Source organism: Macrotis lagotis, chromosome 1 (assembly GCF_037893015.1).
Source record: "Macrotis lagotis isolate mMagLag1 chromosome 1, bilby.v1.9.chrom.fasta, whole genome shotgun sequence".
Taxonomy (NCBI): Eukaryota; Metazoa; Chordata; class Mammalia; order Peramelemorphia; family Peramelidae; genus Macrotis; species Macrotis lagotis.
Genome location: NC_133658.1, coordinates 598,255,297 through 598,280,375, shown reverse-complemented (window position 1 = coordinate 598,280,375; position 25,079 = coordinate 598,255,297). Strand labels below are relative to the sequence as shown.

General features: G+C 35.3%; 1 long non-coding RNA gene across 1 annotated transcript; it reads right to left on the bottom strand.

Annotated features, from left to right (window-relative positions):
• Nucleotides 1–1,191: 1,191 nt before the first annotated feature.
• Nucleotides 1,192–11,594, bottom strand: LOC141521799 (uncharacterized). Its single transcript, XR_012478062.1, has 3 exons — nt 11,507–11,594; nt 4,525–4,596; nt 1,192–1,353 (listed from the first exon to the last, which is right to left on the bottom strand). It is a non-coding gene; the product is annotated as an uncharacterized LOC141521799 (long non-coding RNA).
• Nucleotides 11,595–25,079: the final 13,485 nt, after the last annotated feature.

The following is a 25,079-nucleotide window of genomic DNA, read 5'->3' as shown; positions in this document are numbered from 1 at the left end:
TAAGTAAAGAATGAGTGGAAGATGCAAAGATGCAAATTTAGATATGATATCAAGTTAAACTCTCTAATTATCATAATTATCTCAAAGTGGAATGAGCTACATTGACAGAGAGGATTCTGTATTACTGGGGGGGTCTTCAAAGAAGGACTGATTAATTAATTGTTAGTTATAATGCAGAAGACAATCCTATTCAGACATGTCTTGGATTAAATAAACTTTGAAGTTCTAGAATTCTGTGATACTCAGCTCTTAGAGTGATTTCGTTTTCTCTTAGGAGAATTGTTTTTCAGTTTGGAAGGTTAGGAGCAAAGGTAACAGAAATGGAAAATAAGTGAAGAGATGGAAATAAATTACTTTGTTTTCCTTAATAAAGTTTAATCATTTATCCTATGCTCAGAAAAGTGCCACAGTTAAGGCGGGGACTGACAAACTGGAATACTTCTGAGAGGGAATGAAAACTTGGAGATTCTCTAATTTGAAAACTGGATGAAGGCAAATGAGGATGTCTATTCTAAGCAAGAAAAGACTTAGGAGATACTTAAAAGGTTTCTTCATGTATTTGAAAGGCTGTCATTTGAATGAGCGATTAAGAATATTTTTTTGAATCTAGGGAATGAATCTAGGGAAGGCACTTTATAGAGACAGATTTTAACTTAATGTTTGGAAAGAGTTCCTACCAATTAGAACTGTCCAAAAGTGAAATGAGTTGCCTCAGAAGGCGATGAGTTTTTCCATTTTTCAGATGAAGAAAGAGATTCAGGTTAAGTGACTTTTCAGGGTCACATATCTAGTAAGTATTTGACGCAAGATTTGAACTCATACCTTACTGACTCCAAAACCAGAACTCCATCCTCTTCACCATGTAGCTATTTCAATCCAGCAATGCAATGAGCTCTGCATATTTTCAAACAGAAGCTGTATTTTTATTTGTTAGTGACCATGTGGAGGCATTGTGTTGTAAGATCCAAGTTGGTCAAGACAGACTCTGCAATCCTTTCCAGCCCTGAGCTTCTGATACTATGATTCACATTCATAGCTCATCAATCTTGGAGCTTATGCCAAAAGTTTTAGGTCACTCAATCATGCTACTAAAATCATATTATTAACCCCTACTTTAAAAATAATAATCATAATAACAACTCATATGAATAGATCATTACAATTTAAAAAAGTCTTACAGAATATTGTTCCATTTAGTCATCACAGCATCCTTAAGAGATAGGTGTTAATATTATCTCCACTTTACAGATAAGGAAAATGAAGTAGTTGTCCTGGGTGTAACAATTCTTAGTTTTGGCTCTGGTATCTGGTTCTCTCTCTGTACAGTTCATGGTGTGTGAGTGGTTCTTCTCTCTGCAGAAAGTATGGAAGTGATATTAGAATCTTCTTCAGTATAAAACTTATCTTGCTAGAATAATAATGAAAGATTTTAGTGTTGCCTATTTAATTCTTATCTTCAAGTGTGGATCTCTGATCCTTTTAGAAACTTGCATCAAGACTACCACTGCAGATATAAGAATTGGGGAATAGGATTTTAAAGGAAATCTGACTTTCTTTATTCATTCAGACAGCAGGCCTCTGAGTCTGATGTTCTTATGAACAAGATTAGTATATGAGTAGATAGAATAGGCAACTATCTATATAGTGTTATGTGGAGACTCTCTTTTCCCAAATATCTTGCTGATCCACTAGCACTGATGTTTGAAATTCTTTAGTTAGAGACCCTTTTCTCTGGATTAAAAATTGCTTTGTAGTAAGGAATGAATGTCAGGGAACATAGTTTCTATTCCTGGTTATACCATTTCCTAGTTGTGTGATGTTGGGCAAGTTTTATTTCAAAATACAAGTACTTTAGAGAAGGTGATATATTAAGATAATTCATATTAAGTTATTGGTGATTTATCAGTTTTGTCTGTCTGTCTTCAAGAAGGACTAGGGATAGTGGAAGAGGACTAGGTGTTTTCAGAGAAAGAGGTGGGAGAATTCTCCATACCAACCTGCCTGTAAGTATTTATTCTCTATTTGCTACCCCACTTCCAGACTGGTCTACCTTCTGGTCTAGAATATCTTCAATCTTCTCTGATTTCTACCCATTCTTCAAGGTTCAGAGTTAGATAGAAAGGACATTAGGAGCCAGAAAGTACTGACTTTTCTGAATCTTAAATTTTACTATGAACTGTTTCTCATTGGGAGATTATTAATGACCTCACAAATGTATACATATTTCTAGAATTCTTTTTAGTATTAGCCTTGTAAATGTCATCATCTTTCAATCTTGACCTTTCCTTCCCTTCTGGTATCTTCTAACTCAAATACAGATGCATATATTCCATTCTTGTTAGACTATAAACTCCTTGAGAGCAGGAATTGTTTTTTGTCTTTGTTTTCCTTGAACTAAGCATGATGCACATTTAGTACAACAGAGGTGCTTAATAAATACTTGACTTCTTGCTAATCAGGTCAGGTGATCAAGATGGTTTTTACTCCCCAAACCTTCAGTGTATTATTCCCACTTGTCTATTGGATAATACTCAACTTCTATAGCATTATTCAAGACCTTTCCCAATACCAACTTTTTCCAACTTGTCTTCCACTATTCTCTTATATCATAGCACTTTCCACACCAGCCTACCCCACTTCTAAATTTTCCACTCCTCTTCCAGACTTGCCTTCTGGCCTGGAATGTCTTTACTCCTTCTCTATTTTTCTGAATCCTGCCCATTTTTCAAGTTTCAGTTTAAGTCCCACTTCCTCCATGAAACCTTCCCCAACTGCCCTCACCCTCAATGACTTTTCTCAGAATTCATCTTAAATTGATGATTGGCATCATTTTAATGTCATTTATTATGCACTTTGCTCTATTGATTGGCAGTGACATAGTGGGAAACATTCTGGGTTCTGAAGATATAAGCAAGAATTCTGGCTGTCATTTCCTTATGTGATAATAGTTTTAGTATCATAATGAACTTTAGAAATCATCTAGTTTGGGGCAGCTAGGTGGCACAGTGGATACAGCACTGGCCCTGGAGTCAGGAGTACCTGGGTTCAAATCCGGTCTCAGACGCTTAATAATTACCTAGCTGCGTGGCCTTGGGCAAGCCACTTAACCCCATTGCCTTGCAAAAAAAAAAAAAAAGATACTAGGATTTACACAATGTGGTCTAATAGAAAGAATGCTGCATTTTATGTCAGAAGACCCAAATTCAAATCCTGTCTCAGTTTTTGCACTTCCTTTGTAACCTGAAGCAAACTACCTCATCTCTCTAGGTTTCAGTTTCTACATCTTTAAGTGGAATGAACTAGATGATTTCTTTTTTTTAAGATTTTGGCAAGGCAAATGGGGTTAAGTGGCTTGCCCAAGGCCACGCAGCTAGGTAATTATTAAGCGTCTGAGGCCAAATTTGAACCCAGGTACTCCTGACTCCAGGGCCGGTGCTGTATCCACTGTGCCACCTAGCTGCCCCTAAATTCTAGTATCTTTTGAACTTTATAGCTTACCTCCCAAGAATATCTTAAGTCTCTCTTTGGTCAGAGATTTTAATTATCCTGTCCTAAGCTTTAGGAACAACAGGTTCTCATATGTTGATTGGTTCCCAGGAATTACTATTATTCCCAAGCTAGTATATTTGGGATTAATGAGGCAGGTAGACAAGCATTAAAAAAGGACTCTCTAAGCATCTCTGTCTTTGGACCTGTATTCTATTGCCTTATAGTCATCATAAAAAATATAACTCATTCCTAGGTCATATATATAGCACAGGGAATAGTAACTATTGGCTATTTGCTGAGATTCACAAATCTGTTGCCTCTGATTTAAATCTTTCTCACTGCCTTGATCCCTAAGCTTTAGGAAAACAGCATTAACCCTCCCCCCCTTCCCCAATGAATCACTTATGGAAAAAAATGGTCATTAAGTCTTATTAGAGCTGCACTTGGTAATCCTCTTAGGCTGGCACTAGTTCATGTCAATATGTAATAATTCACCCAAATGAGAGGTTTGAAAATGGGAGCAGCTCTTGAACGTGAATCATTGGTCTCTTTTTTCCCATTGGAAATCTGCCTCTCAATATTTATAACTTCTGAGAAATTTAGAGAAGGCTGCCTTTGACCTGGCTGCCCTGGGATCCCATGAAAGAGATTATTTGCTTCTAGAGGGTAAAGGCTATAGTTTTTTTGGGTTAAGTTGGGAAAGGGCCTTTTAGCCTTTGAAGTGGTGATAGACTATTCCAGTCATCTTTCCTTGGCTCCCTTCCCAGCATTCCTATGAGAACCATGGGAAAAAAGGGACTGTTTCACCATTTTTTGGGTGTGGGGATAGGCACACCTAGGACCAGTTCTTTCATTAACTACAGCACCATAGACCAAGGGATGACACGATCATTGCTGAAGTCAAGAAAGGGATCTTAGAAACCTTTTAAAGCATCAAGACAAATATTTTTAACTTATAGGGAGAAAAATAAAGATCCAGGAAGGTTGGAGCCAATATCGCGATGGGGAGAAATATTTAATTCATGCAATACTTACTGAGTTCCTATCACATGCAACATTTGAGAAGGGAAGCAAACATGAATCAGGCACTGTCCATACCATAAGTAGCTAGTATAGAGTATAGGGAGAGAAAATAAATATGAAAAATAACCAATCAATATTTATTAAGAACCTTCCATGTACCAGTTACAGACCTAGGTTCTATAGGTACCAAGACAAAATTGAAACAGTTCCTACTCTTAGGAAACTTACATTTTATCAGGGAAGAAGGCATTTGCATATATAAATATTTACAAAATAAATACAAAATGGGGCAGGATGTGTTCTATTCAACATGAGTATTGACAGCATATAAGGTAAAAATAGAAGGTTGGAGGAGAGAGAGATTTCACTCTGGGCTAGGGTAATTGGGGAGGTTATCCACCATGCTATCAAGAAGAGAAAGGTGGATTGTTGGCAGATGCTTGAATTATGATAACATTTGAAGAGGCAAAAAGGTAAAGATTTGGTGAACATCAGCAAAGGCAAGATACAAAGAATTAAGGTGTGCACAATGAATAGTCCTAGGTTCCATAAACATGATCTTCCTCGTTGACCATCCTGTAGGTGCCTCTGAGTTATTTCATTAAGCGTTAAGTCATGAAATTTGGTGGAAAAGAGTCAAGGGACCAGAATTCTACCTGGTCTCTGTCGCTGACTGAGTAAATAATTTCAATTGATAGTAATAATTAGTGTTTATGTTAGCATTTGCTGTGTGTTAGACAAGGGCTAAGTACTTAAGCATCCCATTTGATTCTGAAATGACCCTGGGAAGCAGGTTATTAATATCTCCATTTTAGAATTGAGGAAACTGTGTCAAACACAGGTTGGGTGACCTGCCCAACACAAATAGTATATATCTGAGGGCAGATTTGAGCTCAGATCTTTCTTAGTTTAGACTCAGTGCTCTCTATTCATTCTGATGAGCAGGTAATGGCTATGACTAGCACAGCCTCTTTTCTAAATCTTCCCTTCCCCCATTGCCCAGATGCACTTCTCTGGAGGTTAGTTTAGACTTACCTTACATAATAACTCATTAAGTACTTTACAGATCACTTTTTCTTACTAGAAGTCAGTGAAGTAAATGGTGAAAGTATGCTCATCCCCATTTTACAGGTAAAAATCTGAGGCTCAGTGTCTATACCACTAGCCTATAATCACAAGGTTAGTAAGTATCAAAACTGATATTTGAATCCCATTCTTTTCACTATAAATTTAGAGGGTTTTTTTCCCCATTATGCCATGTTATCTCTCTATCTGCTACAATTATGAGGGTCAAATGAGATAATGTAGATGAAGTTTTTTTTTAAAAGAATGAAATTTAGTTCTACAAATTAGGTTATATATTTTAAGTACTGTTAAAGAACAATCTGATTTTACAGCTTGTCCATGGATGAGTTACTCTGAGTGGTGGTTGTTGTTGTTGAGTTAGTTTTGGTCATGTTCCACAATTTGTGACCCCATTTGGGGTTTCTCAGCAATGAATTTGGAGTGATTTACTATTTACTTCTCCATTTTATATATGTGGAATTGAGAAAAACAAGATTAAGTGGTCTGTCCAGTGTCACCCAGCTAGTAAGTTTTTGAGGACAGATTTGAATGTTCAGGCCCAGCACTCTTTGGTATCCATTTCTTATACCATTTTGTGGTGGAGAAGGATTCTTCACTAGGAAAATTATCAAGAGCCTTTTTTCAGGGTTAAATTATTTTAAAATATCTTCCATTCTAAAAATAACAATAAAAATTCAAATATATAAATAAAATGGTTGCATCCAAATCATTAATTCCAAATTATGTATATTTTGTTACAATAATTTGTATGTTAGCTTTAATAAAATAATTTTTAAGAAAATACTCAGTTTATTTCTGTTATCTTGAAGTTGGGGGGAGGGGAAGATTTAGAAAAGGAATGGCAGGCACAGGCTTTTCTTGTCTGTCTTTTCTGTAGGCATGGTTACAAGAAATTGAAACTGGAGTTCCAAAGTCCCTGATTTTTGAGGTCTAAGTGTCTATTCTCTTTTGGTGAAAATCTGAGATCTTGGTGGCTTTATATAGTGAAGCTATTGGCATTAGAAAATCCACTCAACCCTCTAGGGAAAGATTTCTAATGGGGAAACATGTACATTAGCCTAAATGAATCAAATGCATTGCTTTTCCATACATATTTCATAGGCTTCCTCTTCGTGTAATTTAATTATCCGAGTTGTTAGTGGTAACGGTTGGGTTTGCACTCCCTTGTCTCCACAGACTGCCAGAGTCTGATGCGGCAATGAAACAACAGGAGCTGATTCGTGAGAATTGAAACCATTTCTATGGAAACAGAATACTATAATATTTCCTGGTGATCTATAGCCTTAATCCTAAAAGCTCAAAGTATATTGCTAGCATTAATAAATAAGTCTGAATAACACCCTAGTGAGATTGATATTATTCTATCCATTTTACTGATGGATAAACAGAGACCCAAAGGGGCTAAAGGCCTTGCCTGGGGATACTGATGAGAAACAGAGTGAACCAGAAATAGACCCTGAGAATTCTGTCCTTGTCTCTTGAGGTTCTTGGTACTCATAAGAGGTCTGTTCTTAGAAGTTTATGAGATCAAGTGAGGTGATGGATATAAAAACTCTTTGAAAAGTAGGAAATCCTACACACATTAGAGACTACTCATTTTTTATTAATCCTTTGTAAACTGAATCAGAACTTGCCATACTTTTAGCTGGAGTAGAGTAACTGCCCATAGTAATAATAATGTACATAGTGTGAGATATTCTAGATAGACATCTGGATTTGGGTCTAGAAGGCCTGAGTTTGAGTCTTGCCTATATGAAGTGGTAAGCCTTTGGGCAAAGTCCTTTAACTATTTAGTGTACTAGGAAACTTTTTAGCATTATTTTTTATAGATAAGTTCTGTAACCATATTGGGTATTTCCTTGATGGGAGTTCTCCTTAAAAATGAAATCATAGGCCTTGACTTCTCTTCTACTTCCCCCCCCACATAAAATAGAAAAAAAATCCACATAGTTCTTTGTTTGCATGGTATTATTTGTATATATCTCATTACTTCTTTACTAGAATTCTCTGAGGTAACTCATGTAAATATCATAATCTGCATTTTATAGGGATGAAAACTGAGGTTTACAGAGGTAAAATGACTTGGTCAGGGTTATAATAGCAAGTATATTGCAAAACTAGGATATAAACTCAGGTCCTTTGCTCTTTTATTAACTCATGGCAACCTCTTAATGTTGTCTAATTTTATGACTCTAGAGAAGGTCCCCTTGGACAAAAGACAACAAAATTTCCTTCCTAGTCTCCAAGCAAAATCCAAAACAAAAGCAAAAGAAGCAAAAAACCTAAACCTCACCTGCTAGCTTACTGATCTCAAAAATAGTCTTTGGTTTAAAAGCTTTTCATTGTTGTGAATGAGAGGAAAATATTTGTTCGGCAGGGGTGGGAAGGGTCAATAAACATTTTTTTTAAAGAGGCTACTATGTATCTGGTACTATCTTTAGCCCTGGGAATACAAAAGAAGCAAAATACCCTCAAGGACACGGTCTAATCTTGATTGAGAGGTTGAGGAATCAGTTATTGACTTATTGACTTATTGACTTGGGGAGCCAATAGTGGAATTAGGGAGAGGCCATAGGAAAGGTGGGAGGCATCAGATCCAAAAAATGGAGATGGGAAGTAGTGAAGAAAAATTAATTTTATAGAGGTCTATATCCCTGAGTCCCATTTTCCCAAAGAAGGAGAATGAAGAAATCATGGTGTTGTGGAAAGAATGTTGAATTTAGAATCAGAAGGTCTGGTTTCAAATACCAGCTTAACTTCCAGAGCATCAGTGTAGTAGGAACATTAGGCAAGTTACTTAAGCATTCTGGCTTTCAGTTTTTTATTTGTAACATGATTTTATTGGATGCTATCTTTTTTTAGGTGACTTCCTGCTTCATACCTAAACTAGTATGATAATAATTCTACAATTGCAAGAGTTATACTCTCAATATATATCCCATTATAAATGGTGAATGCAATGGAATGACAATAAGTATGGAACTAGGAAGCAGTTCAGCTGAACTTTAGTCTTTATTTTGCCACTAACTTGCTGTGTGATTTTAAGTCAGCCACTGAGAGATTTTTTTCTTAGCTCTACTATGTGTATGACAATAGCAGTCCTGCCTACATCCCAGGATTGAGTTGAGGACAAAATAGAATTATTTATATGAAATCACATTGTGATCTGAAAAACACTAGACAAATGAAAGATGGAGGCAATGACTACAGGCAAAGTAACCCAGACTCATCCTTTTGAAGGGATTTTTGTGTGTGTGTGCATATTTCTTAACAGTAGTGACATTGAATCTGATAGTGATGCAAGGGGGTCAAAAAGATTTTTTAAAGAAATGTGCTGAGGACAAGTGGACAGATTCATGAGTATTGTATTTATTCCGAATTTTCCAGAAGTCAGAATCAAGATAACTAGGAATGAATACAGATTGAAGCTACACAGACCAGAGAAAGATGAAGTCAGAAGAAGACAAAAGGAAAATAGCATCTGGGGACCTAAACACCTACTGCCCCAGTGGTACTTCTTTTGCCTGATGTTGGTTTTCAGATCAATCAATCAATCAATCAGCCAGCCAGTCAGTCAAGAGATTGAGAGTGCAGTGCTCAGGAGAATTTTAGAGCAGGAAAAAGTCAAGTGCACTTATAGAAGTGGCTTTGATGATGAGAAGGGTCACTTCATTAGAAACTAGGAGAGAGGAGGAAAGAGTAGGGATTGAAGTCAAGAGATTTAGGGATAAAGAGAATGTGAGAAGGAACTCACATCACCCACCCTACTTTCTTAATAAATTAAGAAAAAAAAGGAGTTGTGGGAGACTTGAGGAAGGGGAAATTGGTGGGGAATCAGATAAGGAAACATTTTGAGAGGAATAAAAAGGCCAGAATTATTTCAGTAAGAACCCATTTGAAGTCAGATGACATTAATTTGTTACCTGGCAGCGAAGGTGTGAGACTTCCTCCAGAACTGTTTAGCAGCGGAAAAGATATGTGGTAGGAGTAATCAAGAGCTAAGGTTTGGCAAGAGATGAATGGCAAAAGATCAAGGATGCAAGTAATTCAAGAGAAAAGGATAGAGAGGAATTGAAATGGTTAACTTTTTGATTGAGGTTGAAATAGGAGGAAAGGAGAATTGGAGCAGGGGCAATGACCTGAGAGTGTACAGATGGGCAAAGGGATTAGAGGTCTTAGTAAAGGTAAAGAATAGGTTTTAGAGGAGTGAAACACTAGGCCAAATTGAATAATGAGCAGAATGGGGAATGTCAGATTTTCTAATTAGAAAATAGAATATTTTTTGGTAATGGAGAGATCCTTATAAGTGACTGAATTAAAATGATAGTATAAGTTATGGAATTTAAAGCAATGTCCTAAAGAAAATAATGTCTTACATCAGGTAGAGGTGGGGAATGAGTGCATTTTAGCCATGGAGGCCATTCAGAGATACCTGAGATAGGTAGACAAATTAGAAGGCTATCACAGTAGCCTAAATGAGAAGTGATAAAGGTTTGAACTTGAGTAGTGATTGCATGTTATTTAAACAGGTAGAAATAACATGATTTGGATATGAAGGGGAGGAAGAGTTGGAAATTGTAGACAGTACTGATGTGATAAAACTGGGAGATTTAGAAAAATGGTGGTGCTCTCAAGGTAAAGATCAAAACATGTCATCAGGAAATATAATAAGATAGAAGTGGAATAAAATTAATAATTAGAATTCAGTAAAGAGATCTGGGCTGGATATATTGATTTAAGAGTCATTTATATAGAAATGATAATTAAATTCATGAGGATGTTTATGAGATCACAAAGACAGGAAATGTAGAAAGAGAAAAGAAGAGAATCAGGAGAGAATTTTGTAAGACATATCTACTTTTAAAAGTAATGCTGAGTCTGAAAAATGAACTGAGGAGTATTTAGACAGGTAGGAAATAATAAAAGAGAGATGTATTATGAAAACCTATACAGGAGAGAATATCCAAAAGAGAAGGTGGTCAATAATGTTAATGAAACAAAATGAGAAAAATGGGTACTGAGGGGAAAAAATCAGATTTGGCAGTGATGAGATCAGTGGTGATCAATCAACCAATCAGTTTGGAGGGTGCAGTTTCAGTTGAGTTTGTAAGCCAAATTGTAAAAATTTGAGGAATGTGAGGAAAAGAAGTGGAGGTAGCAAATGTAAATTATTTTTTTCTAGGAATCTGGTTTTGAATAAGGAAGGAGAGATTTAGGATGATATCTTGAGGAATAGTATAACAGTAAGGTCTAATGGTTTTTTTCTTTGTTTTTTGTCATGAGGGAGACTTGGTTATTTTTAAAGTTTATAGCAAATGATTAGTAGACATGGAGAGATCAAAGATCAAACCAAGTGAGGTGATAAATGAAAGGTCATCTACTAGAGAAGATGGGGGAATGGGATCCAAGTCCAAGTATAAGCTTTCCTACTCCACAGGTTCTAAAGGAACAAACCTCAAAGGGGATGCCTTTGATTTCTAGGAGTGGCTAAACATGCCCAAAGAAATCTAATACATTTGAAGCAGAATAAAATGAATAGGATTTTTTTTAGAAAACAATTGTGTGGGTTTTAGGTAATCAAGAATAATATGCACAGCTGACCAAGATGGTGGTGAGAAGACAGGCACTGTGCTAAGGTCTCCTGACCTTCCCTCATATGTAATATGAAACAAGCCTCTTGACAGAAATTTGATTGACAAAACCCAGAAAGAGAAGCTAGGAGAAGAACATTTGTCTCAAGGTTTGTCTTCCAGGGTCCTGGGTTATTGGGGTGCAGAAAGCAGAGACTCTGCCAGGAGCACAGGATGGGGTGAAAGTCTGAGAGTAGGATTAGCCTGATCAGCTGTAGGGTGAGAGCCAACTGGGGAGCAGAGGCATTAGCTGTGAGACCTACATTCTGGGGGCTTACCTGCAGGGCTGGAGGGCCAATTCTAGTGCCAGAGAGTTGAAGATATCAATCCCTGGGGTCTTCTCTTCTGGAGGAACCTTCATTTCAGCTGAAGCCTCTTTCTAGAACAAACACAATTACAACCCCAACTCCCCAAACCCAGGCTCAGGTGTGAGCTGCAGAGATCCCTCAGCTGTGAATAGGAAGAGTAATTACCTTGCCCCAGGGCATAGCCCATCATTGTTCAAAGATAAAAGTATTCAGTAGCTTCAAACACCCACTCTAGGCCAAAGGAGAGGGGACCTCAAATCAAGGTAACAGACACTCCAGAAAAAGCAACCAACACCCCCTACTATCTGGGCCACTTTGAGTTACTAAACCCAGTGAGTAAAGCCTCTAGGGATCTCAACACCAAACCTCTGTGAACCAGCCCCTCTCCCAACATAAGATCTTAGGAAAATGAAGAAAGGCCATCAGAAACAAGGGACCATAGAAAAATTACTAGAAGGAAAAAGACCCTAACTCAGAGAGACCTAGAATCTCTGAGGAGGATATGATCTGGTCTCCAGCATAGAAAGACTTCCTTGAAGGAATCAGGAAGGAGTTTAAAAATCAAGTGGAAAATTTGGGAGAGAAAATTAACATCTTGCAACAAGAAAACAAATCCTTGAAAAATACAATTGGACAGATGATAAAAGAAAATAATTCTCTCAAAACCTCAATTGGTCAAATGGAAAACTTTCAAAAGTAGAATTGGCCAATTGGAAAAGGACTTGCAAAAGATAAATGAAGAAGATTCCACTCTAAAAAATTAATGGAGTCTGTGGAAACTAATGACTTCATGAGAAAAAAAGAGTCTTCTAAAAAAACCCCAAAATAACAAAATAGAAGAAAATGTAAATACCTCATAAGTGAAACCACTGACCTTGAGAATAGATCAAGAAGAGATAACCTAAGAATTACTGGTCTTCCTGAAAACATTGAAGAAATAAAAAGCCTGGGCTTGATATTACAGGATTTAGTGATGGAAAACTGCCCTGATATCATAGAACCAGAGGGCAAAAATAGTTATTGAAAGAATACATCGATCCCCTCCAGAAAGGCATCCCAAAATGAAAACACCAAGGAATATTGTGGCCTAATTTCAGAACTATCAGATAAAAGAGAAAATCCTTTAAGCAGCCAGAAAGAAACAATTTAGATACCAAGAAGCCACAGTAAGGATTACACAGGACTTGGCTGTATCAACATTAAGAGATCAAAGTTGCCTGGAATGTGATATTCTGAAAAGCAAGGGAACTTGGAATGGAACCAAGAATTCATTATCCAGCAAAAACTGAGCCTTCTTTTTCAAGGCAAAAGATGGACATTTCATGAAATAGAAGACTTCCAACTTTTCCTGATGAAAAGACCAGAGCTTAATAGAAAATTTGGACTTCAAACGGGAAGTGTAAGAGACACAATGAAAAGGTTAAAAGAAAGGGGGTAAAAAAAAGAAAAAAAAAACTCCAGTTATCCAATAAGATGAAACTGGCTATATCCTTACCTGGGAGAAAGACTTTAATAACTCTCTAGAATTGAACTCTATTAGAGAGAATATATTTAGGTAGAAGTGATGGGGGCGGCTAGCTGGTGCAGTGGATAGAGCACCTGCCCTGGAGTCAGGAATACCTGAGTTCAAATCCGGCCTCAGACACTTAATAATTGCCTAGCTGTGTGGCCTTGGGCAAGGCATTTAACCTCATTGCCTGGCAAAAAAACCTAAAAAAAAGAATTGATGGACAATCATTACTTATTTGTGAAACTGATATCCAACAAGATGAATTTGGTTATATCACTACCTGAGAGAAAGACTCTAACAACTCTCAATAATTGTAATTCTATTAGAGAGAATATACTTAGCCTGAAGTGAAGGACAGTCATGACTTTTCTGTGACTCAGAGAGAATGATTTTAAAAACAATATCTCCTTAAAAAAGGACAGTAAAGAGATGGAAGGATGCAGGACACTGAATGGGATAAATCTCATTACATTAAGAGGTTCAAAGGAACTATGGCAATAAATGGGAAGAATGAAAGAGGTGAGAACAGCCTAAATCTTACTTTCATCAGATTTGGCTTAAAGTTAACATACATACACTTAGTTAAGTTAAGAAACTTATTTCACCTTTCAAATATTACAAGGGGAGTGGAGAGGAAAAGGGGAACCAACAGAAGGAAAAGAAGGAAGAAGGGGCAAAGGGAAAAGGGGAAGGGGTTTGGAAATAGAACAACAAACACATCGAAGGTGGTGGTAGTCAGAAAAAAAAATACTGGGGAATGTGGATAAAGGGAAAAAGGCGGAAAATACAAACAGAGGGAAGATAACATCAAGGGCAATAAAGAGCTATAATTATAACTCTGAATGTGAATGGGATGAATTTTCCCCTTAAAATGTAAGCTCATAGCAGAGTGGATGAAAAACCAGAATCCTACAATATACTTCTTACAAGAAACTCATTTGAAACAGAGAGATACATATAGAGTAAAGGTAAAAAGTTTGAGCAAAATATATATTTGCTTCAGCTGCAGTGAAAAAAGCAGGGGTAGAAATCCTTATCTCAGACAAAGTAGCTGCAAAAATAGATAGCATTAAAAGAGATAAGGAAGGAAACTAAATACTCCTAAAAGGTACCATAGACAATAAACTAATTTAAATACTAAATTTGTATACACCCAATGGTATAACATCCAAATTCTTAGAGGAGAAGTTGAAGGAGTTACATGAAGACAAAGAAAGAAAAGTTCCTCTAGTGGAAGACCACGATCTCCCACTTTCACATTTAGATAAAGCTAACCATAAAATACAAGAAGGAATTTAATGAGGTAAATAGATTGTTAGAAAACTTGGGTATGATAGACCTATGGGGGAAATTGAATGGGGATAGAAAGGAATATACTCTTTTTTTTTGCAGTACATGGTGCTTACACAAAAATTGACCATGTACTAGGATATAAAAACCTAATGATCAATTGCAGAAAGGCAGAAACAGTGAATACATTTTTCTCAGATCATAATGCAATAACAATCACATGTACTATTGGAACAGGGAGATATAGACCCTAACCTAATTGGAAAGTAAATAACTTCACGTTAAAGAATGAGTGAATCAAACAACAAATTATAGAAAGAATTGATTCGTTCATCTTACATAATGACAATAAGGAAACAACATACCAAAACCTATGGGATACATGGCAGCTGACAGGGGGCATATTATACTGTTAAATGCTTACATGAATAAATTAGAGGAGGAAATCAATGAACTAGATATGCAACTAAAAAAATTAGAGAAAGAACAAATTAAAAGCCCCCGATTAAATACCAAATTAGAAGTCCTAAAAATTAAAGGAGAAATAAATAAAATTGAAAGCAAGAAAACTATTGAACTAATAGATAAAACCAAGAATTGGTTTTATGAAAATAAAATAAAATTGATAAATGTCTGATCAATTTGATTAAAAAAGAAAGAAGAAAACCAAATTGCTAGTATCATAAATGAAAAAAAGTGAACTCACCACCAATGAGGAGGAAATTAAAGTAATAATTCAGAATAATTTTGCCCAACTATGTGCCAATAAATTTGACAATCTAAGTAAAATAGATGAATATTTACAACAATATTAGTTGCCCAGATTAAATGAAGAGGAAATTAAAAACCTAAATAAACCTATCTCAGAAAAAGAAATTCAACAAGCTATTATTGAACTCCCTAAGAAAAAATCTCCAGGGCCAGATGGATTCACAAGTGAATTCTATCAAACATTTAAGGAACAATTGTTTCCAATTCTATATAAAAACTCTTTGGAAAAAATTAGGTGAAGACAGAACTCTGCCTAACTCTTTCTATGACACCAATATGGTGTTGATACCTAAACCAGGAAGAGTTAAAACAGAGAAAGAAAATTATAGACCTATCTCCCTGATGAATATAGATGCAAAAATAAATAAAATCTTAGTAAAATGACTACAACAAGTTGTCACTAGGATAATACATTATAACCAAGTACTATTTATCCCAGGAATGCAGGGTTGATTCAATATTAGGAAAACTGTCAGTATAATTAATTAATCAATAGCAAACCTATCAGAAATCATATGATAATATCAATAAATACTGAAAAAGCTCTTGACAAAATATAGTATCCCGCTCTACTAAAAACACTAGAAAGCATATGAATAAATAGATTGTTCCTCAGAATAAGTAGTATCTATCTGAAACCATCATCAAGTATTATATGCAATGGGGATAGGCTAGAGGCATTCCCAATAAGATCAAAGTTGAAGAAAGGATGCCATTATCACCTACAACTATTCAATATCATATTAGAAATGCTAGCTTCAGCAATAAGAGAAGAAAAAGAAATTGAAGGAATTAGAATTGGGAAGAAAGAGACAAAACTCTCACCCTTTGCAAACATGATGGTATACCTAGAGAATCCCAAAAAATCATCTAAAAACTACTAGAAATAATTAGTAACTTTAGCAAAATCACAGGATATAAAATAAATACTCATAAATCCTCAACTTTTCTATATATGACTAGCAAGATATAGCAGAAAGAGCTAGAAAGAGAAATCCCATTCAAAGTAACTTCAGACAATATAAAATACCTCAGAGTCTACCTGCCAAGACAGAATCAGAAACTTTTTGAAAACAATTTCAAAGCACTTCTCACAAAAATAAACTGCTCATGGATAGGCTGAGTTATAATAAAATCACCAATTCTACCAAAATCAAACTACTTGTTTAATGCCCTACCAATCAAAATTTCAAAAAATTACTTTAATGAGTTAGAAAAAATTGTAAGTAAATTCGTGCAGGTCAAGAATTTCCAAGGATTTAATGAAAAAAAGTGCAAAAGGTGGTAGTTTAGTCCTACCAGATCTAAAATTTATTTCAAAGCATCAGTCATCAAAACTGTCTGGTAATGGCTATGAAATAGTGGTGGATCAGTGGAATAGACTATGTGCAATAATAGCATGAATTGATTATAGTAACCTGCTGTTTGATAAACCCAAGGAGTCAAACTATTGGGATAAAAACTTTCTTTTCAATAAAAACTGTTGGGAAAATTGGAATTTAGTATGGCAGAAACTTGGATTAGACCAACTCTTCACACCCTATACCATGATAAGATCAAAATGGATACAGGATTTAGACATAATAAACACAATATTTTAAGCATACCAGGATATCTAGGAAAATTTGCCTGTCAGATCTATGGAATAGGAAGCAGTTTATGACCAAGGAAAAATAGAGAACATTATTAAAAATAAATGATTCAATTTTGACTACATTAAATTAAAAAGCTTCTGCACAGACAAAAGCACTGTAAGCAAGATAAAAAGAAATGTAGTAAATTGGGAAACAATTTTTACAAACAGTATTTCTGACAAAGGACTCATCTCTAAAATATACAGAGAATTGAGTCAAATTTTTAAAAAGACAAGCCATTCCCCAATTGACAAATGATCACAGGATATTCAAAGGCAGTTTTCAGATGAGGAAATCAAAGCAATCCATAGCCATATGAAAAATTGCTCTAAACCACTAATTATTAGAGAAATGCAAATTAAAGCATGTCTGAGGTACCACCTCACACCTCTCAGACTGACCAATATGACCAGAAAGGACAATGATCAAGGCTGGAAGGATTGTGGGAAATCTGGGACACTAATACATTATTGGTGGAGTTTTGAACTCATCCAACTTCTCTGGAGAGCAATTTCGAATTATGCCCAAAAGGCAACAAAAATGTGCATACCATTTGTTCCAGCAATACCACTACTGTATCTATAACATCAAGAGATTAGGAAAAAAGGTAAAAACATCACTTGTACAAAAATATTCATAACAGCCCTATTTATGGTGGCAAAGCATTGGAAATTAAGTGAATGTCCTTTAACTGGGGAATGGCTTAAGAAACTGTGGCAAATGTATGTCATGGAACACTATTGTTCAATTAGAAACCAGGAGGGATGGGAATTCAGGGAAGACTGGAAGTATTTGTATGACTGATGCTGAATGAGATGAGCAGAACCAGGAGAATATTGTACATCCTAACAGCAACATGATGATGATGGACAACCTTAATGGACTTGCAATCAGTGCAACAATGGGGCACAATTTTGGGGTATCTGCGATGGAAAAAAAATCTGTATCCAGAGAACAATTGTGGAGTTTAAACAAAGACCAAAGAATATTACCTTTAATTTAGGGAAAAAAACCCCATTATCTTATTATGTAATTATGCTATCTCTTATACTTTATTTTTCTTCCTTAAGGATATGATTTCTCTCTCATCACATTCAACTTAGATCAAAGCATACCATGGAAACAATGTAAAGACTAACAGACTGCCTTCTATGGAGGGTGGGGGGGAAGCAAGATTAGGGGAGAAGTTGTAAAATTCAAAATAAATAAAATCTTTCTTTTAAAAAACATAATATAAATGTTATATGGTTAAAATAGTATCATGATACATCTTAAAGTTCATGACAGTGAGGAAGGAGTCAGGCTTGATAGACATAAATAGAATTTTGAACTGCTGAGAGAGCAAAAAGAAAAGACTGGAGAATCCACGGATCTTGGGCATAAAACTGGAAGGATTTTGGAATCTATTTATTCCAATATTTGAATTTTACAAAGAGGTTAAAGTACTTGTCCATGGTTACACAGGTAATAAGAACTGAGACTTGAAATCAGTTCATGACTTCAAAATTCGAAGAGTCCTATGGTGGAACAGAGAAAATACTCTATTTCATCCTGTCATTGTCACTTCTATTTTATGGAACCCTGGAGAAAAACAATTAACTTCTCTAGTTTCTAGATTTTCTCTCTGTAACATGAAGTGGCTTATCCATGACTCTGTGCTGTTGAATATATTTTTGCAGTATATCTGTATTCTAACACATGATGCATTTTTTAAAAGTTCCAAGTAATTCTGAGCATTATGCATATTCTTTATCAGTTTCATTTAAAAATATTATGTTTTCAGCTTTAGATTTGACAGCAGTTTGTTCAGGTCTATGTTTGTGCTTTATTTTAGATGTCAAAGCATTTGGAGCATATGAGTTTATTATTGATATTGTTTTGTTGCCTATTATTTCTTTCAGTATAGTGATTATTCCTTTGTAGATCTTGAAATATTTATTTGGGGGCTTGCTAGATAATCTTTGAATCCATGTTAACTTGTTTCTTTCAGCTATGTTTCTAGATTATTTTCTCTAAGATCTCCCATGGGACTAGGACACAGTAAATATGCAATATATGCTTTTTGGTTTCCAACACTGATAGAATTTTTAGTCTGATTCAAGCAGTAAATCTAATCAAAACAAGATATTATGGTTTTAAAAAATTACCATGCACCCCCCCCCAGACTTTTAGGGTATTTTCTGGACTTTCTGAATATTCAGTACAATTTATTTTTCCTTTTTCAAGTCTATCTCTAGACCTGGTCAGTGAATAAGGAGGCCCTGTACAAAAGTCTTACAAACCCTATAAGATCTTCAATCAACAAAACCACAGTCTCCTTATTGGATGAGTTAGGGGAATAGGATAAAGATGTTTTGGAAGATTTTAAGTAACTAAGATTAAAAAGAAAAAAAAAATAAGGGTTTTAGGGTTATTCTTCAGTTATCAATATAAATCATTTGCCCAGGATAGTTCATTACTTTTATGCTCTGATTAATCCTTTCTGATCCTTCTGCTAAAATGATCTTTCTAAAGCAGAGTTCCGATTTTATTATTCATATGATTAAAATTCTTTGATGGATTGCCCCATAGCATGAAGTTCAAACTTCTGAATTCAGTCTGCCTGAGATTACCTCTCTAACCTTTTTTTCCCTCATAACTTTGTAAAAATACCATTCTTCATCAAAATTGAACCATTACAGTATGCAGTACTACAATCAGTATTCATTGGATATATCCTGGACTTACTGACTTTCATGAATTTGTATACATGTTCAATCTTATTTTGATCATTTATTTTTCCCTATTCTCCTTTATTAACTGTCCAAATGATTATTTCTAATAGAAAGGAATGGATAATTGAAGTGGTGCTCATTTCTAAATCATCTATCTGTATACTGACTTCTTAGAGAAAAATAAAAAGGAATATCAAATTAGAAGATAGAATAAAAATGGGAAGCACTAATGTCCACTTTAGACAGCTTACCCCGACTTATTTAAGGAATGTGTTGGCATAAATAAATGGGAAATGCATGAAAAAGCCAATCCCAACTATCACCATTTTCTATGGAATTCTAATTGTTATCAAATCAATTGGAGGTGAAGAGGAGTTGGAGAAGAAGAAAGAAGAGGAGGAAGAAGAGGAAGGAGAACCAAAATATAAACAACCCTAAAAATATCCCCTCATCAAGGGAAATGGTTGATCTTGCCAAATGGAAAGACAATAACCAAGGGCAACACTAGTTCAAACAAAGTCATTTGCCAACTCTTGTGGGGGGGGGTGGTTTATGGAAGATTATGAAGAGCCTTGCCTCAAGAAACCCCAAGAGACAGTTGAGAGAAATACAAGTTTTTATAAAACTTAGCAAAAGGTCAACTGAGTCAGGTTATTTTGACGTTATTTAAGTATGAAATTGTAAGGAAGGAAAGAACAGATGAAGAATGAAAGAGATAAAGACATTTGTGACAATTTCTTCCTCTATTAATGACAGTAGATAGAGACTGCATGTTAATTCTAGCACCAATTTCCATGAATGTGTTTCATGTGGAGTTGAATTGGTCATAATAGAAACAAAGATAAGAAGCTCTGATGAATGGACTAAACAAACACAAAGAAGATTTGGGCTATCATTAAAATAATCCAGAGAATATTGAGAATTTTATTCTCAAGAACTCAGAAAGAAGGGAGGATACCTAATGCTTCAGGGGAAAAAAAATCATACTTTTTTTTTTTTTTTAGAAAAAGGCAACTTCAATAGCTATTGACCTGTATGACTTCTTTCCCATCCATACAAAATGTTTTCAAGAATAATCTACCCATGCATTGAGGACTCATTTAATGAAGATCTGACAAAGTAATTGACAGACATTATTTTGCAATTAATATTCTACAGCAGATTGCATCCTACTAGGGACCCACTTTAAATAAGAGGTTTAGAGAACATAAGATTACAAGAATCCTTTGTGATAATTGTTGTCAAGCATAAGATTAATATTTGATTGCTATCACAAACTATTATCTCCTCCATCAAAATATCTTTCATGTATATTTTAAAATCATATAAGATTTCCTTGATAGATACAGTTTAGATAAATTTAATAATGCTCTAATTATTAACATCAAGTAATACAAAAAAGAGTAGCATCTCTTTACCAAATGTATTTGCTGCTATCATTGAATATCTACTGCACAAAATCTAAAATGGTGAAGGATTCCTTAGAGATGGTTAGATCCTCCAAATGCTCCTATTTGCAGATTACATTATGCTGATTGTATCAACCCCTGGAAAATTACAGAACCACTTAAATGAGATCCTCTTTTAGAAGAGGTCATCCTAGTAATCCAAGTAGTAAAAACCAAGTGAATGAAGAATGTCTATTGTTTAGATGATAATGTGCAGTTGGATGGACAATGTTCATCTCTGATCTAACATATAAATATCTCAAGCAGGACTTTGAATAGTTATTGAATCACAATTGAGTAGTTGATGGGAATGAACTGGATTGTTTTAAAAATTGCATAGTGATTTCTAACAATATAAGATTTCCCCTTTAGGTTTTTTTTGTAAGGCAAATGGGGTTAAGTGGCTTGCCCAAGGCCACACAGCTAGGTAATTATTAAGTGTCTGAGACCGGATTTGAACCCAGGTACTCCTGACTCCAGGGCTGGTGATTTATCCACTATGCCACCTAACCACCCCCAGATTTCCCCTTTAAAAAATGATCTTTTTGTTAATCAGGAAAATTTTTCCAGTATGATTGTGAAGCATAAAATATCAAAGTCCTCAAAGAATTAAAGTTATAGATCACACAAAGGACAATGGAGAGGTGCATGGTAGGTATCAGTAGGTTGCAATAAATTATTTATGAAGTACTGACCAAGAGAAATGACTAAAAGAATGCCATCAGACTGAATTACCCCCAATACTATATATTCCCCCACCAAGAAATGAATTAGTTATATAATGAGAAAGAGAAAAATAATGGATACACAGCCTTTGTATTCCTTTGATATATAAACAATGTCAAGAATTCTAGAGAATTTCTCTTATGTTTTCTGAGAAAACTAGCAATTGAAGATATTAGTTTTTTATTTTGACAATCTAGGATTAAATTTTGGTGCTGCCATTTGTGGCAAGTAGTCTGTGGGACCTTGGGAAAATTATTTAGCTTCACTAGGCCTTAGTTTCCTCATCTGTAAAATAAGGGAGTGACATTGCTTCTAAGGTCAGTTCCAGTTCTAAATGAAAAAGACATGTACAAGAAATATCTACTAGTGCTGGCATGAGTGAAAAGGTGTAGATGGGTTGAAATTTGAATCCTTAGAGGAAGTACTCACATCCACAAGTTTACAGATTCATTGAAGTATGGAAATGGAAGAAGAGATGCTTGAGTTAGAAAACTGACATTCTTTAGTTATCCCCCTTAATAACGTGGGCATAAAGTAGATGTTCAGTAAAAAGTTGTAGCTTATAATGAAGCCAACCTACCTGGATGACTAGGTAAGGAATATGTTTAGTATGCCTTTCCCTCTTCTTTTTCCCACTCACAAATAAAGAAGAATGCAAACTGAAGAAATGTAACCCATCTTTTTGCAATAGAGGGAGAGGAAAAGAGGAAAAGTAGAAAAAACACTGAACTGAGTAGCATAAAGAAACAACTGGAGGTAAATATAAAGGAACTCCTGTAGGAGTGGCCTTTATAAAATTGTGAAATGCTCAGAAACTGACACATTCTGTATGAAACTGGAGACTTTGCACTGGCTGCAAATTTAAGAGACAGAAGTACAAATAAGGCAATAATGATCTTCCATAGGCCTTCCATAGGTCTGAGTTTGCATCTTCTTTACACATATTAGATGTTATTGTGCATTCCTTTTATATATGCCTGTGTGTGTGTGTATGTGTATGTGTTTTTTATACCTCTGCTAAGTCCTGACCTTAAAGCTAGTAATTATTAAGCTTTATTTAACCCTAGTATCTTTCCTATCTCTTAGTACTGGGCTAGTAGACAACAAATATTTGTTGAAGGTGAAGCTGAACTTTATGCATTCATTCAACCAACTTTAGTTTAAGCTCCCTTTGTATGCAGAGAACTTGGTTAGGTACTGGAGAAAGACTAAAAAACTGATAGGAGATGGGTTCTAGATCTCAAGGAGATTATCAACTAGGAGAAAGAAGCACAACATGTAGAAATTGTAATATGTAATATTAAACCATAGTGCATCAAAAATAGATAGCTTGCATAGTGGACAGAGAGTAAACTTTGACACAAGGGAGACCTGAGTTTAAGTGCTATCTCTCATATATATCCTGAATGGATGGCCATAATTAGACCATCATCTGATCTCTCAGTGATCTAGTCAACTCTCAAGAAGATAATTTACAGAACAGATACCTATCTGTGCTGAGGCATAATTTTCTCATCCAGATTCTCTACAATGAAACTAGTTAAGTACCAAGCTCAAAATATATTAGAGATGCAAAAGAAATTATAATACAAGTTGTAAAGGAGGATGTTATTGCCACAGATGAGGAATTGCTAAGGCATCTTTGAATAGATAGCCTTTGAATTGAACTTGAATTGAATTGAATGTATAGCTAGGAATTTGGACAGGTGAAGAAAGCAGGAATGACATTTCAGGTATTGGGAACAACAAGAGTAAAAGCACAGAGGAGGAAAACTAATATGTGGGGTGGTGGTGGTGGTGGCAGCAGCAGTGGTGGGTCAGAGAATTGTCTATTTTTGCTTAAAGAAATATGAGATGAGGAGAGGAATATAAAATAAGATTTGTAGGTTAGCATATTTATGTCCTTAAATGTTAGGTAACTGTTTTTTGAGTAGAATGGTGAATATGTGTAAGGATTATTGTACATAAAGATTATTCTGGTACAATGTTTCTAACATGGGAAATAGCATGATGCCTTAGAGGGAAAATAGTTAAATCAAAAAGACCAGCAGGTTTAGGGTAAAGATAAATGAACTCATCTTGGGTAAAGATAATGAATTTAGCTTTGAGTAAAATAATGAATTTGACCTTGTATATTGAATATGAGGTGCTAATGGGGCATTGAGGTTGAGGTATATTTCAGGCAGTTGCAGAGGTGATTTTGGAGGTCAGAAGAAAGTTTAGTATTGGAAATATAGATTTGGGTATCTTCTACCTGGAAGCTGTGTTTGAGGGCAAGATGATGAATGCTATTGCTAAAGGAATATAGAGAAGAAAGTTAATGTTACAGAGAAAATCCTAAGGGAACACCTATATCAAAGGGTTGGAAAAAATATGAAGCACTCCTAAAAGAGAAAGATCAGTTTTCATGAAAGTGCAATGCAATGTGGTATCCAATTCATCCAATAAAATTTATTAAGCACCTACTATATATGCCTGGCCCTTTGCTAAGTTGATAATTGATAATTGATAAAAAAGAAAGGACCTCTGCCTTCAAAGAACTCATAATCTAAAAAAAGGAAACAATATACAAAAGGAGACAAGAAGATGGTGAAGATAGGGTAGGAAGATGGACATCAGGAGGAATGGGGGCGCTTCTTGTTCCATGGAATTGAAACCAGGCAGAGCAGCAGATGCAGAATGGAGTGAGCTGAAAAGTTAAGATTCTGCCCTCTATCTAAAGGAAGGCATTGAGAGGAGTTTGGTACTTTATCTTAAAGCTCTCTAATCAGAAAAGAGAGGAGGCAGAGGGAGGTGGTGTCAATCAGGGCTACTTGGGAGGTGGTGGTTAATAGTGACTAAAGTACACAGAATGTATAAGGGATAAGAACTGAAGAGAATGCCATCAAAATGGTAATTAGGGAATCATTTTTATCCTTAGATTTATTTCAATAGAATAGTGGAGATTGAAACATATTGGAAAGTGTTGCAGAAAGAAGATAAAGGACACTAGAAGAATATTTAGCATTCTAGCAAAAGTTGAGTTCCTTAGAGGAAGGAACTATTTCTTTTTTGTTTCTGTGTCTCCTCAAATTTAACACAGTGTCTGAAAGATGATAGAAACTTAAAAGTTTGTTGAATTGAATTGTGTTGAGTTTAGCCCAAGAGAAGAATAGGGGTATTTATTTTTTGAGTAGAGGGAAGATGATAATGTTTAAGAATGTTTGAGGAAAGAAAATAAGGAGCCCAGGGAGACATCATGGTGTTGTGGGAGTAATGCTGAGTTTACCGAAAGTGTTCTGTAATTTTTTTCTTTGTCTTTTATTCCATATAAACTCATATATATATATGTATATATATATATACATATATATATATATGTATATATACTTGTCTCTCTCATTAGGATGAAAGCCCCTTGAAGGCAAAGATTATTCTAGTCTTTATAATTGTATTGCTAGAGGCTAGCTA